The following is a 13,416-nucleotide window of genomic DNA, read 5'->3' on the forward strand; positions in this document are numbered from 1 at the left end:
AAGCACAGCTAAGATGAGTGGGCGGTGCGTGGTGAATCTTAGTGAGTCTCTGAGTCCAAAGCCCCCTTGGATTCAAAGTGTTTCCAGCACTGTCCTGCCACGAAGCCTATGAGTCCAGTATTAGAACAACATCTCCTAAGACTTTGTTCCTGTTCAGTTATAAATCTTCCTTAGAAGGTTTAGTGTCTTGGCAATCCATTTTTAGGCTCTCAGGAGGAGGTGATCATTACGTGCAGCCAGGACCTCAGCGCCAGGAGTGTCCACACCAGGATTCTGAATGTGTTATGTACAATAGTGGGCTGACTCCAGAGAGAGCATTGCCTACGATGGCGCCATGGACAGCCACTATATGTTTATCCAAAGATTTTTTTCCTCTGATTTCCTTTGGGGGGTGTCTCCCTCTTCCTCCATGAGGTTTGGGTGAAAACGACTTGTGTTAATTACCTTTCTTGTGTCTGTAACCAAGGGACAGAAGCCACTTCTGGTTGATGTGTTTATTTCAGCTTACAGGAGATATGGTCCATCATGGCAGAGAAAGTATGATGACTGGAATGGTTTGGAGATTGTGATTAAGCTTCACTGTCAACCCTGGATTTGGGCTACCCAGGAGAGACACCTCTGAGTGTGTCTTTGAGGGAGTTTCCAGACAGGCTTAAATGGGAATGAGAGGCCCACCCTGCATGTTCGTGGCATCATTCATGAGCTGTGGGCCCAGGCTGAATTAAAAAGAGGAAACTGAGGAGGGCTGCAGGGCAGCAGCCTTCATCCCTTATTTTCTGACTGAGGCATCTCAAGGGAGTGTTAAGCAGGGAGAAGAAAGTGCAGAACTACTGGTAAGCGGTCTTGTCCACCTTGGGAGAGCTACCTGAGAATGACACCAGTATAAAGAAAAGAAAAACCTGGAGATGAGGAGATACAGGGAGAAGACACAGGGGACAGAAAGGAGGGAATGTGAGTCCTCGATGGAATACCACAAGCTCTAGATCCACCAATATCTAGACACATCCTTGAGCGGGCCACTTTCCAAACTTTGGTTTGAACTGTATTTCTGTCACTTGTAACCAAGAACTCCGAGCCACACACGGGCAGAATTTCCCTTTACATGGTACCACCTGGACTCTGCAACAGTATAAAGGGGTAGTGTAGCATCTCTCCAGGCTCATCTATGCAGAAAGAGGTGGAATGAACCCAAACGAGAGTTTCCAAGCCACAGGGAGAGCTATGCCTGTGAGAGAGAGCATGAGTCCTTCTGCAAGGAATAGAACCGTCCCCTCCATTCTGGGGTATAAAAAGTCCTGCCCTAGCATGGGGGGGGGGTCATTGATAACAGTGCCAAGAGAATCATAGTGGGTCCTGGCTGGAAAGGCAAGCCCGCTGTGCAGCCCAGGGGACAGCAGATGCTGCCAATATACAGTGCACTGTGCCACCTAAATGCCCAACACATGATAGATGGGTAATAAAATGTGCGCTGTCCATATGTTATTCCACCATGAAGAAAAATAAAGTGCTTAATCCTGCTACAACATGGACAGATCCCGAAAACAACTATGGTAAATCAAACCCTGCCCAAAAGACCGCACTTTGTCTAATTCCGTTTCTATGGAATACCCAGCGTAGGAGATGCTGGAGCTGGGAAATGTATTTGTAGTAGCCTAAGATTACAGGAACAGGGAAATTGTGGGTAACAGCTAAAGAATATAGGGTTTCCCTGAGGGTGTTGAAATATTCCGAAACAGATTGTGATGGTAGCTGGCTATACACTCTATGAATATACTCAAAGCATTTCAACTGTACATTTTTAATGGGTAAAATGCACGTCATGTGAATAATTTTTAATAAATCTGTTACCAAAAAAAAAAAAAAAAAAAGCAAAGCATTGAGGTTCCCAGTCTGTTTGTGGTAGGGTGGTGCAGGGAGCGGCTCAGAAAGTGTCAGGACACAGCATGCAGCTGCCACCACTGTGGACTGACTCTCTGTCCCAAGCTACAGAGACCTTGCTCTGGGCTGGTACAGCCTCAGTGATTATGGAATCTTCCTGACCCAGGTGACATATCCAACCATACTCAGGATTTCTCTTTTTGGCCATGCCCCGGGGAGCACAGAACCCTGGAGCTCCCCCACCTCAAAAGTCTAAAACCTGTTTTTAGGGTCTGCTGGTGCTTCCCCAGGCCCAGCCTTCATTTGGGCAGGGTGTAGCAAGCTCCCAAAGCCTGGGGCAGAGCTGGTGTTGAAAGGAGGGCCACCTATTGGCTGTGAGTGAAGCTGAGGAGGGGACCAAGACCCTGGCTGCAGCCAGCTCTCCCCACAGCTACAGTGCTCTCATGAAGCCATGAAAATCTAAGTTCATGAGGATTCTAAATTTGATCTTGACCTTCCAGGTCATTATGAAGTATGACTCATTAGGATAAGAGGCTAGAACATTAGACCACATATCTGTCCACTTCCTATTTGTAGTTCTAGCTTTTGTGGTGCTCCATTTGTAAGCCTCTGTTGGGTGTCTATAAATGTAAGGAGCTGAGATCCTAAAAAGTGTTATATTTGAGAGAGGAATCTAGTCCAGCTTGTCTTTCTAGTGAATCAGGGTGTGAGGTTTCCCAGGCTGTGATTGCAGATTTAGAAAACACAGTTTATAGATTCCTTGCTCCAGTCTAAACAGAAAGCCACCACATTCTGCCAACAACCTTGAAGTTGAAGGATTTCTCTCAACTAGGTCTCAGCTGAGCCCAAAGATTTGGGAATGTGAGGCACAGGCTGATTGGAGTTCTATGAGCTGGACTAAGGGATTCCATGTCTGTCCTTTTCAAGATATAACAGAGTCAAAAGGAGAGAAGCTCACTGGGAACCTCTAAGAACAAGGCTCCACACACTGCCCAATGCCTCCTGGAGGCCATACCCCTGACAACCCGCCCCACCCCTACCCATAACCCACCCTCACCCCTACCCATGATAACCCAGTAGAAGCACTACTGTCCAGCCTGTTACATTTGTCTGGTGTTCATGGAAAGAACTACTTAAATTGGTTCTCAAAAAAATGGAGAAAAACTGATGAATTTAGCAGTCTAGCATGGCTCTCACACTCCAGGGCAAAGAGACACAGTCAAGCAGCACACTGCATATGCCCATCCAGCTGTGTGAAGCCAGAGGGTCTCCATCTGGAGAGACATGTGAGGGCTGCAACCCTATCTCTGTAGGATGGCCAGGTTACATCAGCAGTCAAAAAGAATGGGAGCCTTTTTTTTTTCTTTCTTTCTTTTTTTTTTTTTGACTCTACATTGGCCTAAAGAGGACTTTTTTCCTAATGATGAAAAGTGTGCTGCAGAGGCCAGCAAGGGCATCCTTGGATGGCCCACCTGGGGATGACAAGAGGAATGTATTAGCTCCTTTTCTGCTGCTGTGTTAAATTCCGATCCTCAAAGGCAACTTTAGAAAGTGTTTATTTCAGCTTATGGCTCCAGAGGTTTAGATGTTCATAGCGGTAGGGAGAGCATGAAGGCAGGATCGGGGGTGCCAAGAGATCATAGCTCTGCCACACGAAGGAAGCAGAGAGAGATGGAAGTGAGGAGATGTGATACACTCTCAGAGCCCACCCAGTGACGCGCATTTTCCCTCATGGCTGTACCCCCTAAAGGTTTCATAACATCTCCAAATAGCATGACGAACAAGTGTATACAAATATACCCCGTTGAATGAGAAATCGCCCTCATAAACCACCATAAGAGACAAACCAGCCAAGAAGGCATTGGTTTGTCTCTCAGAGATTACATGAGACTCCATTTTGTTGCTTCTCTCTGCTCCTCTCCTGACTGGTCTGAAACAGACCCTGCCCTTAAAGAAAGAGGCTTTGGATGGAAGAATGAGAACAAAGTTCTTCAAGACCAGTGATAGTCAATCAGAAGTCTGGGTGGGTCTGGAGTAACCAGGACATGAAGAAAGATCTCACAGAGGTAAGGCATGGTCCCCCCAGAAATGAGAGAGCATCTTCGCACCTACAAATAAACTGTCAGACCCTACGGGGACCCTCCAGCCTGTCACGGTCCCTTCCTTTATCAGCAGCCCAGCAATGGGGCAAACTAATGAAGTGCTTCGTGACACACAATGCTTTTGGAAGGGAAAGGGTTTGGACCTGGGTCATTTTAAGAGTCTCACACGAATCGTCCTCACATCCCCAGGTCCGCTGTGTACCGGTGACCTGAGGCCATCTGAATACTCAGCGGCACGGCTTTTCCTGTCTCCCTTTTATGTCCCCCCTTTCCTTTCCCTAGCTCCTGAGACATAAAACTCTCACTCAGCCTAAGTCTTAGCATCAACATGAGGGGAAATAGCTGGAACAACAAAGGGACAGTCTCAGTCCTGGCGTGTGTGGAGGGAAGAGAGGAGCAGCAGGGACTGGCCAACGCCGCAGCCCCCAACTCACTGCCTTCACATAATGTGAAAGAATCTCTTCCAACTGGTCCACTTTTTTTTTTCATGTAACTCAGAGTTTAAAAAATTAAGTTCTTAAAAGTCCTTTCATTTCTTTGTACTTACTTGGAAAATGTTTCTGAGCTCAACTCTTGTTATCAGTTTTTTAAAAATCCACAGTAATACAGCTAATGACAACTCAACACCTTTTAACATGAGTTAAGGCGAGTGGAGGTTCTGTGGTTAGTAGCTAAGACTTCAAGAACTGCTTTTCCAGAGGACTGGAGTTGAGTTGCCAGGACCTGTGTCAGAGGATCAAGACACTTCTGACCTCAGCAAGTACCCCAACTCACCCGCACACAAACCCCAACACACACATGCACATAATTAAAAATCTTTTTAAAAAGTAATATCCATTTGTGTATATCTGAACTAAAGGAAGGGAGAGAAAGCTCCATCTACTTACACACGAGTTTCCAATGAGACTCTCATGTTTTTATTCACTTATTAGCTGTGAGTTTGAAATAGCACTGTTTTAATTGTGCACTAGCTGTGATTTGAAATCAGACCAAATGTTAACAAGAGTCTATAGTTGGAAGAGGAAGTCATTTTCATGAGTAACGTAGACACTGACTCACTAGGTGTTCATGCTGAATTAGGAGAGAGAGAGAGAGAGAGAGAGAGAGAGAGAGAGAGAGAGAAACTTGTTGGGAAGAAGTTCATGGCCGGGCATAGTGGTACATGGCTTTAATCCCAGCACTCAAGGAGGCAGAAGCAGGCGGATCTCTGTGAGTTCAAGGCCAGCCTGGTCTACAACATGAACCCAGGACAGCCAAGGCTATGAAGAGAAACCCTGTCTAAAAAAAAAAAAAAAAAAAAAATTCAGTGGGATTAGAGAGAGTAATAGGGCAAATATGATCAAATATACAGTTGTCAAAATAATTTTTTACATGACAAAAATGGTACAGTCACAAGAAATGTTTTAAATAAACTCATTTCCTATGAGTACATACATAGGTATACAAAAATAGCTTTGGTGTAGTGAGGGAGGCTATGATAGGGACACATAAGCCTTCCATTCATAAAAATGTGGGCTAAAATGAGAAGTAGAATAAAAATGTATGTTGAAGAAGAAAAAAGATGAAATGGTTCCAACTTGCTCATATATTTTTAAAAAGGATGGTGGTGGGTAGCCAACCACTGTGGTATTGCATTTAGAAACATCTTTCAGAGTACTGTAACCATTTTATTTTAAAATGTCAATATTTGCAATATACCAGAAAGTGTATTTCATGTAACTATTCAAACTTAGGAAAAAAATGTTTGAATGCTTGAACCTAAAAATGTACAAGAAGCTACATGGATTTTTTTTTCTTAAGAAGTCTAACAAAAATGTTACGGTAGTGTGGTAGTGTGTGAGTGTGTGTGTGTGTGTGTGTGTGTGTGTGTACGTACACAGGCATGTGTGCCCAGGAATTCACGTGCAGGGGTGTGGGGCATTTGAAGGCTGACTTGCCTGAGAGGGAATTGGCATTTGTATGCAATAGGAAGCTGTCTAGAATGCATGCAAAATCTGGGGCTGTAAATGTTCCCTGGGTCTTTGCCAGACTGTCACAGGCATCTAGAGGGGCAGAAGTGGAAACCACAGGCGCTGGGTAGGTGGGAAGGGAGCACTCCTTCACTCTGCCAATACTGGCCTTCTGCCTTTTAGTCTGTTTATCTTAGTGTTTCTCTCAAAAAAGCTCTTTCTGCCCTACAGACCCGGGTAAGTTCTGTCTGCTTCTACATAGTCCCATCTTACCTCTTCCCCCTTTTCCCCTCCAGGAAGTACCCGCACCCCAGGGGTCCCAAAAGGCCTGGTGTGCATGGGGGTGCCTAAAGCAGCCTCTCCTGTCCTCACTTCTTGGCTGGAACCTAAAGTTTTCTCATTCTGTTTCCAAGACTATTTCCGGGGCAATAAGATGTGGATAATGAGAGTGCACGGAGAGGAAATGGGCAGATCGCCTGGCACAGGGATTGGCCTTGCAGTCAGAGCTGAGCAACCAGCTGCACGCAGCAAATAGTTGCTAATGAAGCAGCGAAATACCGTTTCCAGTCCACCAGAAAAGTCGGAACATCTCCCTCCCCTGCACTCTGGGGACCAAGAAGAGTTCCCAGGCCTTCAAGTCTCCTTTAAGTAACTTGCCAACTTGGGGTGAGGCAGCCAGCCCAGCTTCCCTCCCCTCCTCCCACAGCTGCTGGGCCTGGCACAGGCCCGGAGCTATGAGGTCATGTTCATGCCACGTGACCGCTGCTGCATCTGTTAACCGTGATACAATTACTAAGACAGTCAGTCAGGGCGTTTATGACATTCAAACCTGCTCTTGCTGCCACCTCCTCCTCTTCCTCCTTCTCCACTCCCCCTCCTCCTCCACATGCTGGCCCCTTTCACAAGCAAGGGATCATCTCAAAAGTTCAGGAATCTGAAGTGTATGCCTTCCGGCGAGAACTTTAAAAAGGAGGTAAAAGAAGGATGAAAACATCCAAGATTGTAGTTTCTGCTGCTGCAGCTTGAAAACCACTGGAGCCCTGACCTTAAAATCTCTTCTGTTGAAGCAATTTAGCATACACTTTAGCAGTCTCTTAAAAATTATGATACTCTTTAATTCTTAACACAAGTGAAAATAATTAAACTGGGGCAGAACTTTAGACACCCCCAAATCATTGCCTTATTATTAAGATAAGCAAAATATAGAATGACATTGGATAAATCAAGGTATATAAAACAACGCAGGACTAGGATGTCACCGAACATGATGATCTTGGGACTGGAATAATGACTCAGCAGTGAAGGGCATTGGCTGCTCTTCCAGAGGACTCCAGTTTGATTATCAGCACCCACATGGTGGCTGAGCACTGTAACTCCAGTTCCAGAGGATCTGACACCACCTTCTGGCCTCTGAGAGTACCAGGCACCACCCACACAGGCCATATACACATGCAGGCAAAACCCAAACACATAAAACAAGAATTAATCTCCAAGAATGCTTCACGACATGGAACATGCATGAAAAGAAAATGAGAATGGCAGTGTTTATGGACATACATTTACTGTATGTTAGTTCTATGGAATGATTCTTACACCTGAAAGAGGCAAGTACTGTAATTACTCCTCTACAAGTGTGACTAGAAGAAGGAAGTTGCCGGCATAAATACTGAGACTTAGAATTTATTCAAAGGGTGAAGTGACAGAGCCTGGATTTGAACTAGGTTCATATTAGTCTAGACTCCGACCTCCTAACCCTTATGTACTTAACTGTCTACCACATTAGTCGTGAGTAAAACAAATAAATAAACAAACAAACCATTCGAAATCACATTTTAATGCTACATATGCACCAGCCGGCCAATGATGAGTATTACAGACAAGCATAAGAGCCCCTATACACAAAACACTCACAGGGAAAGAATGAAGCTGGGCGTGGTGGTCTGTGCCTGTATTCCCAGCATTTGGGAGGTAAGCTGCTCAGCCTTGATTACACAGTGAGCCTGAGACCCACCTAAGCTACAAAAAGCAATCTCTCTCTCTCTCTCTCTCTCTCTCTCTCCCAGAGCAGATCTCCATATTTTACTGTGCTATCTCCCAGTAGCACAATTACACAAAATATTACATACAGCTCTATTTTACTTTTAAAAATATGTTATAGTATTATTTACTGTAATGAAACTTTGAAAGTAGTTCAGCTGTCAATTTCTACTGGATTCATTACATTATAAAAAGTCATTTGCAATAGTTTATGAACGCTGAAAATGAAAATTGCCGCTGGGAAGTGATGGCCATACCTTTAATCCCATCACTCAGGAGACAGGGGCCGGCAAATTTCTGAGAGTTCAAGGCCTGCTCTACAGAGGGAGTTCCAGGACAGCCAGGGCTACACAAAGAAACCCTGTCTTGAAAAAAGCAAACAAACAAGAAAGAAAGAAAATGAAAATCACCAAGACCCAGATCCCATTATGTGAAAACCTGGGTATAAAATGATAGCTATATTAAATACATTGTGCATAATTATTTGAAGATATCATTTTTTTACTCAGCAGGAAAAGTGATCGCACGGTAACTTTAAAAGGATGGTCAAATTTTAAACTTCAAATACTAAACTCTGAAAGTCTTAAGACTTTTTAAACTTTCTGAACTTCCATAATGTTTTCTTATTTCTTGCATAATGCAGTAATAAAAATAATCCCACTGAGTTAAGGTTCTGTATCAAAATTAGTATGGAACACACAGAACTCTATTTGGCTTTTTCAGAGAGCTCTCTATTTTGTCTCATTTCACTGTCAAAGCTCCAAATGAAAATAGGCATTTCTCTCCTGCCTTACCAAAAGGAGAGTTGGGGCAGAGAATGAGTGAGTTACTTGGTTACTTCAGCGAATGGCTTGCAACTACGAAGCGCCCCAGCCTCTAACATACTGATTTCCTCATATAAAGGGCTGCTGAAGAATACAAGCTGCTTTTATGAAGACCTCAAGCTCTAAGACTCCAGTGTGGTGAGCCTTTGCAGTTCGTGAGTCTGCAGGCAGGAAGCATGCCCTATTCATACTCTCTGGGGACACCTATTGCCTGAAGCATTCTCCTGCCTCTCTCCCAACTCCATAGAGACATTGCAACCCTTGTACCCAAAAGCAGACTTCCTGGGAACATGCCCTGCCCTTGGATGAAGAGAGAAGCCTGGGTTCCATCCTGACCACAGAGTAAAACAACAATGACAACAAAGTACAGCTTTGGGTGGGGGATCATAATTAGGAGCACACCTTTATGAACGGGATACGTGCCCTTTCAAAGAGAGCCCAAGTGAGCTTGCTGACCCTTCCCTCATGTGGAGTCCTATAGAAGACACCACCTTTATGAACAGCCATACATACACCATATACCAAAGCTTTGGGACTCTGTTAGGATTCTGGAACAAAACCTGCTTCTGGGTTGCCTAGCAACTTATGATGTCATCATGTGTCACTGGCCAGGTGGCCACACCTGGAAGGCATAGTTACCTTGCCCCTTAAAGGGACAACCCGACACGTGGTCACTCTCTTGGTTCTTCCTCTCTTGGTCCCTCTCTCTTTCCCCTTCTCTCTCTTTTCCTTTCTCTCTCTTATCCCCCTCTCTCTTTCTTTCCCTCATCATTTCCTGCTCTCCCTTCTCTCTCTCTCCATATCCACCTAATAAACCTTTTTTATATATAAGATCTGTCATGCGCCTAATCGTCTTTAATTTTGTCCCATAACCTTACAACCTTGACTTTCCAGATTGTGAGCAGCACAGTTCCGATGCTTAGAAAGAATCTTCTCTAAGGCATTCTGGTACAGACCAAGCCAAGAGCAGCGCTTCCCAGCTGCCTCTGCTGAGAGCACCTGCTCAGCCTTGCATCCTCTGCTCATACGCTAACATGGCTGCCTTCTTTTTTTTTTTTTTTTTTAATCGCAGATGCCAGGGACAGTTAGGGTAGGACCCCTCCTGAGCAGGGGTTAGGGATATAACTATTAAAGTTTTTCTCAGATCGACTTCAACCTTCCTCAGGTCCATTCACTGACATTTGTTTTGTGCCCCTGGTGGCTGCTCCTGTCTTTGCTCTCACTATCCATCTAAGAAGATTCCTTAAAGGACATAGCCTTAATTGTCCTGTTGAGTGCCAAGGCCGCTTAGTAACAATGCAATAAGTATTTTCAGAATGCATGAATCAAGGTGTCTGTTGATGTGAAATTTCACTAAGTGAAAAGCACAGTCTCAGATTCCAAGGATCCAAAGACAAAAAAAAAAAAAAAAAAGAAAGAAAGAAAGAAAAGAAAAAAGCTTAAAATACTTCCCGTTGTTTTTCCCACCAATTAAACCCCACACCATGATCTTGCTTCTACTCTTTTTTTTCCTCCCCTCCACTCCTCCTCTCCCACCATCTATATTTCCTTTTCTACCCTCCCTCTCTTCCTTTCTTCTTTCCCTCTTTTTTGAAAGACTGGTTGGTACCCAATGGGAGACAGTCCTGGGCCAGGCTCTGGGCCCACCTTCCTATCCACTGTTCCCACAGGCGCTCAGGCTTTCCCTGGCCCCTCCAGTTACTTGTAACCACTGGTCTGTAGGTTCTTACTGTGACTAAGCCCTGAGCTCAGGACACCCTGAGAATGAAGAATGAAGGTTTCTCTGAGGCCTCAGATGTGGCCAGGTACTTTCTGTCATATCTGACTTGCTGGCCACCAAGGCTCTCACTCCTACACAGTGTGTGGTTTATAAAAATGAATGGTGATGACTTTGAGCTTTTCAGACTTGTTTTCAATCCCAGGAGCAGTATTAGCAGGTTATGACCCTGGCCAGACTGCTTCCTTGCACTGCACCCTTAGGACTTCAAATTCGAGCAGACATTTGGCTCTCTGGGTGTCCTGAACTTCTGGGCCTCCTGGAATCTCCAGGACTGAAGTCTGCACGGGTTCAGGAGCCTCCAAGATGAATTCAGCATCACCCTCCACAGGCTCAGTGATTCAGTGATTCACCACTCTCAGGAGAAGGCTGAGTATGTGGGCCAAAAGTCCACAGGCCTGCATTTCAGTCCCTGGGGCCCCTTTCATTGTGTCTTCAGACAGAGTACCCTCCCTCCCTGTAAAAGAGTGCCATTCTGTGGGAAGAGCCCCAGGACCTTTGAGCTTGCTGAAGAATGGGGCTCAGCATGGAAGAGGGATAAAGAGAAATGTCCCCAGGCAGACAAGCACAGGGCCACAGTTGCTCTTCAGGGATGCGAGTAGGGCTTTGGTTTGGCCTAGAATAATCTGGTGACCCTATGACTTCAGGATCAGCACCCTACTCTGCATTGTTGCAGGTCTGGCCTCTCAGTTTCTCTGGGATCCATGACCCAAACATCCACACCATCTCATCTGCTGCTCTCCAGGAAGCTGAGCTAATTCTATTTTCTTCCTGTGCTTGCTGACACACCTAACTCTTGGTGAAGCACACATCTGTGTGGACGTGGTGATGGTGGTGGGCTGCTGGTGAGAGCTCATGTTCCAGTGCTCCTGGTGGGGGGGTCTCCATAGCATCTGTGCCGCTTTCTGCACAGCCCCTCTGCCTTGCAGCCGCCAGCTTGCCTCACACCTCAGGAGGAAGTGCTGATGAGAAGAGCGTGGGGAAGGGTTGTGCCTGGCTTGAGGGTTCTCACAGTTTGCTCCAAGAACACACCTTCTTTGGGAGTAGGCTGTGATTGCCAGCAGAGTGCACGCCTGCTAACAAAATGCCTAGGCAAGCATTTCTAAAGCAAAGAGCCCCGGGTAGGGCACATACAGCTGTGAGCTCCACGGCACGAGGAGGCAGACCACCACACATGTCATTAGTACTGGAGCCGCGAAGATGCCAAGGCCAGAATACAGGTTTCTCATGGCACCTGTGGAGGACTCAGGCACAGCCTCCCCCCGCCAGGTCACCCCAGTTTGTGCACACAGGTGCAAATCAAGGCCCTGTCCACAGAAGGTAGAAGTGCAGCCTCCCCACCCCCACTCCGCCCGATGTATCCAGGCAAAGAAGCAAAGCAGGAGGCATAGTCTTCCTCAAATTCAGCTGCTTATTACAGTTCTTCGTTCCAGGAACAGCTTCTTGTCAAGCTCTATTCTGAAATACCAAGGAGACGCCTTTCCCCAGACCTTTGGCTCATAGTCCCTTTCTTTCATACAAGCCAGAAGAGGAGACACCCTGGAGTGCCCCACCCAGAATGTCCATGAATACTCAACCCGAGCCTCATGTCACCCAACAGCACATGCAAAAGCCACGGTCATCAGGGCTCCAAAGAACTAAGATGATCCCTGTCTGGAAGGCAATGTGTGGAAGATGCGGCAGGTGGGAAAATGGCGCCAGGACATAAAGGCCTCTCAAGCAGAACCCTAAAGGGGATGCGGTCCTTGAGGCTGGGAACTGGGGAAATGTCAGGGTTTGGTTGAACACCCCCTTTTTGTATTGCTGAAGGGACATGGTGAAGGATTATACTGGAGCCATAGGGAGAGAGGAGCAGCAGCAGCAGCAAGGGTAAATAACGTGTAGCCAGGCAGTGGTGGCACGTGCCGTTAATCCTGACACTTGAGAGGCAGAGGCAGGCAGATCTCTGAATTCTAGGCCAGCCTGCTCTACAGAGGGAGTTCCAGGACTGTACAGAGAAATCCTGTCTCAAAGAAACAAAACAATAATGTGTGGCATGGCAACTCTGTGAGGAAGAGAATTTGGCACAACACGGAGACATGGAGATTGGATTTAGGAGAAAGAAGATTCAAGTGACTCTCTGAGTCTCAATCACAGTCCTTTTCTGAGGCCCTTCTTAAGCGACTTCTACTCCTGGGTTCTGTGGAGCACCTCAATTTACTAGCAACCTGACCCCAGATTTGGGTTTGGATCTCACAGGGCTTCAATTCAGTCCATGGTCTTAATCATGTTCTTAATCACAGAGCTTAGCATTTGGTCCAGAAAGTTGTTTGGAGTTATTTCTGTTCCAAACCTTTTAATCAATGGCATGTACTCAGACAGATTAAACTTGAAAGCATACATATCCACACAGAACTAAAAATGGAATTCGTGGGGTCCAGTATAAACTAAAAATGAAGGATCCTTTGTTTAAAGAACAGGGGAAAGTGTGATGACGTAGGAAATGCTTTCTTCAGCAGCCTCTCCACTTTTCATGCTTGTTTACTATTTAATGTCTTCCTAAATAGAGCACAATAACAGATTTCACTATCCATTTTACTATCCATTTATCCATGTATCTGCAAAGATCATAATGAACTGGAGCCCCTGAAACTAGAGATGGATGGTTAGCCACCCATAGCCACCATATGGGTGCTGGGCATTGAACATATATAATCAGCCCACTACTCATTTTACACTATGTAATGCCCACATGTAAACAAAAATGACCACAATTTGTGTTTCTTGGCTTCTCCCAGAAAGTACTTCGAGCTTTCTGGGAGTGGTAGCCCAAATCCCATATGCATTCAACTATCCAAGGGTATGAGGAT

Source organism: Psammomys obesus, unplaced genomic scaffold, assembly GCF_907164565.1.
Source record: "Psammomys obesus unplaced genomic scaffold, mPsaObe1.curated_primary_1811, whole genome shotgun sequence".
In the NCBI taxonomy this organism is placed as follows: Eukaryota; Metazoa; Chordata; class Mammalia; order Rodentia; family Muridae; genus Psammomys; species Psammomys obesus.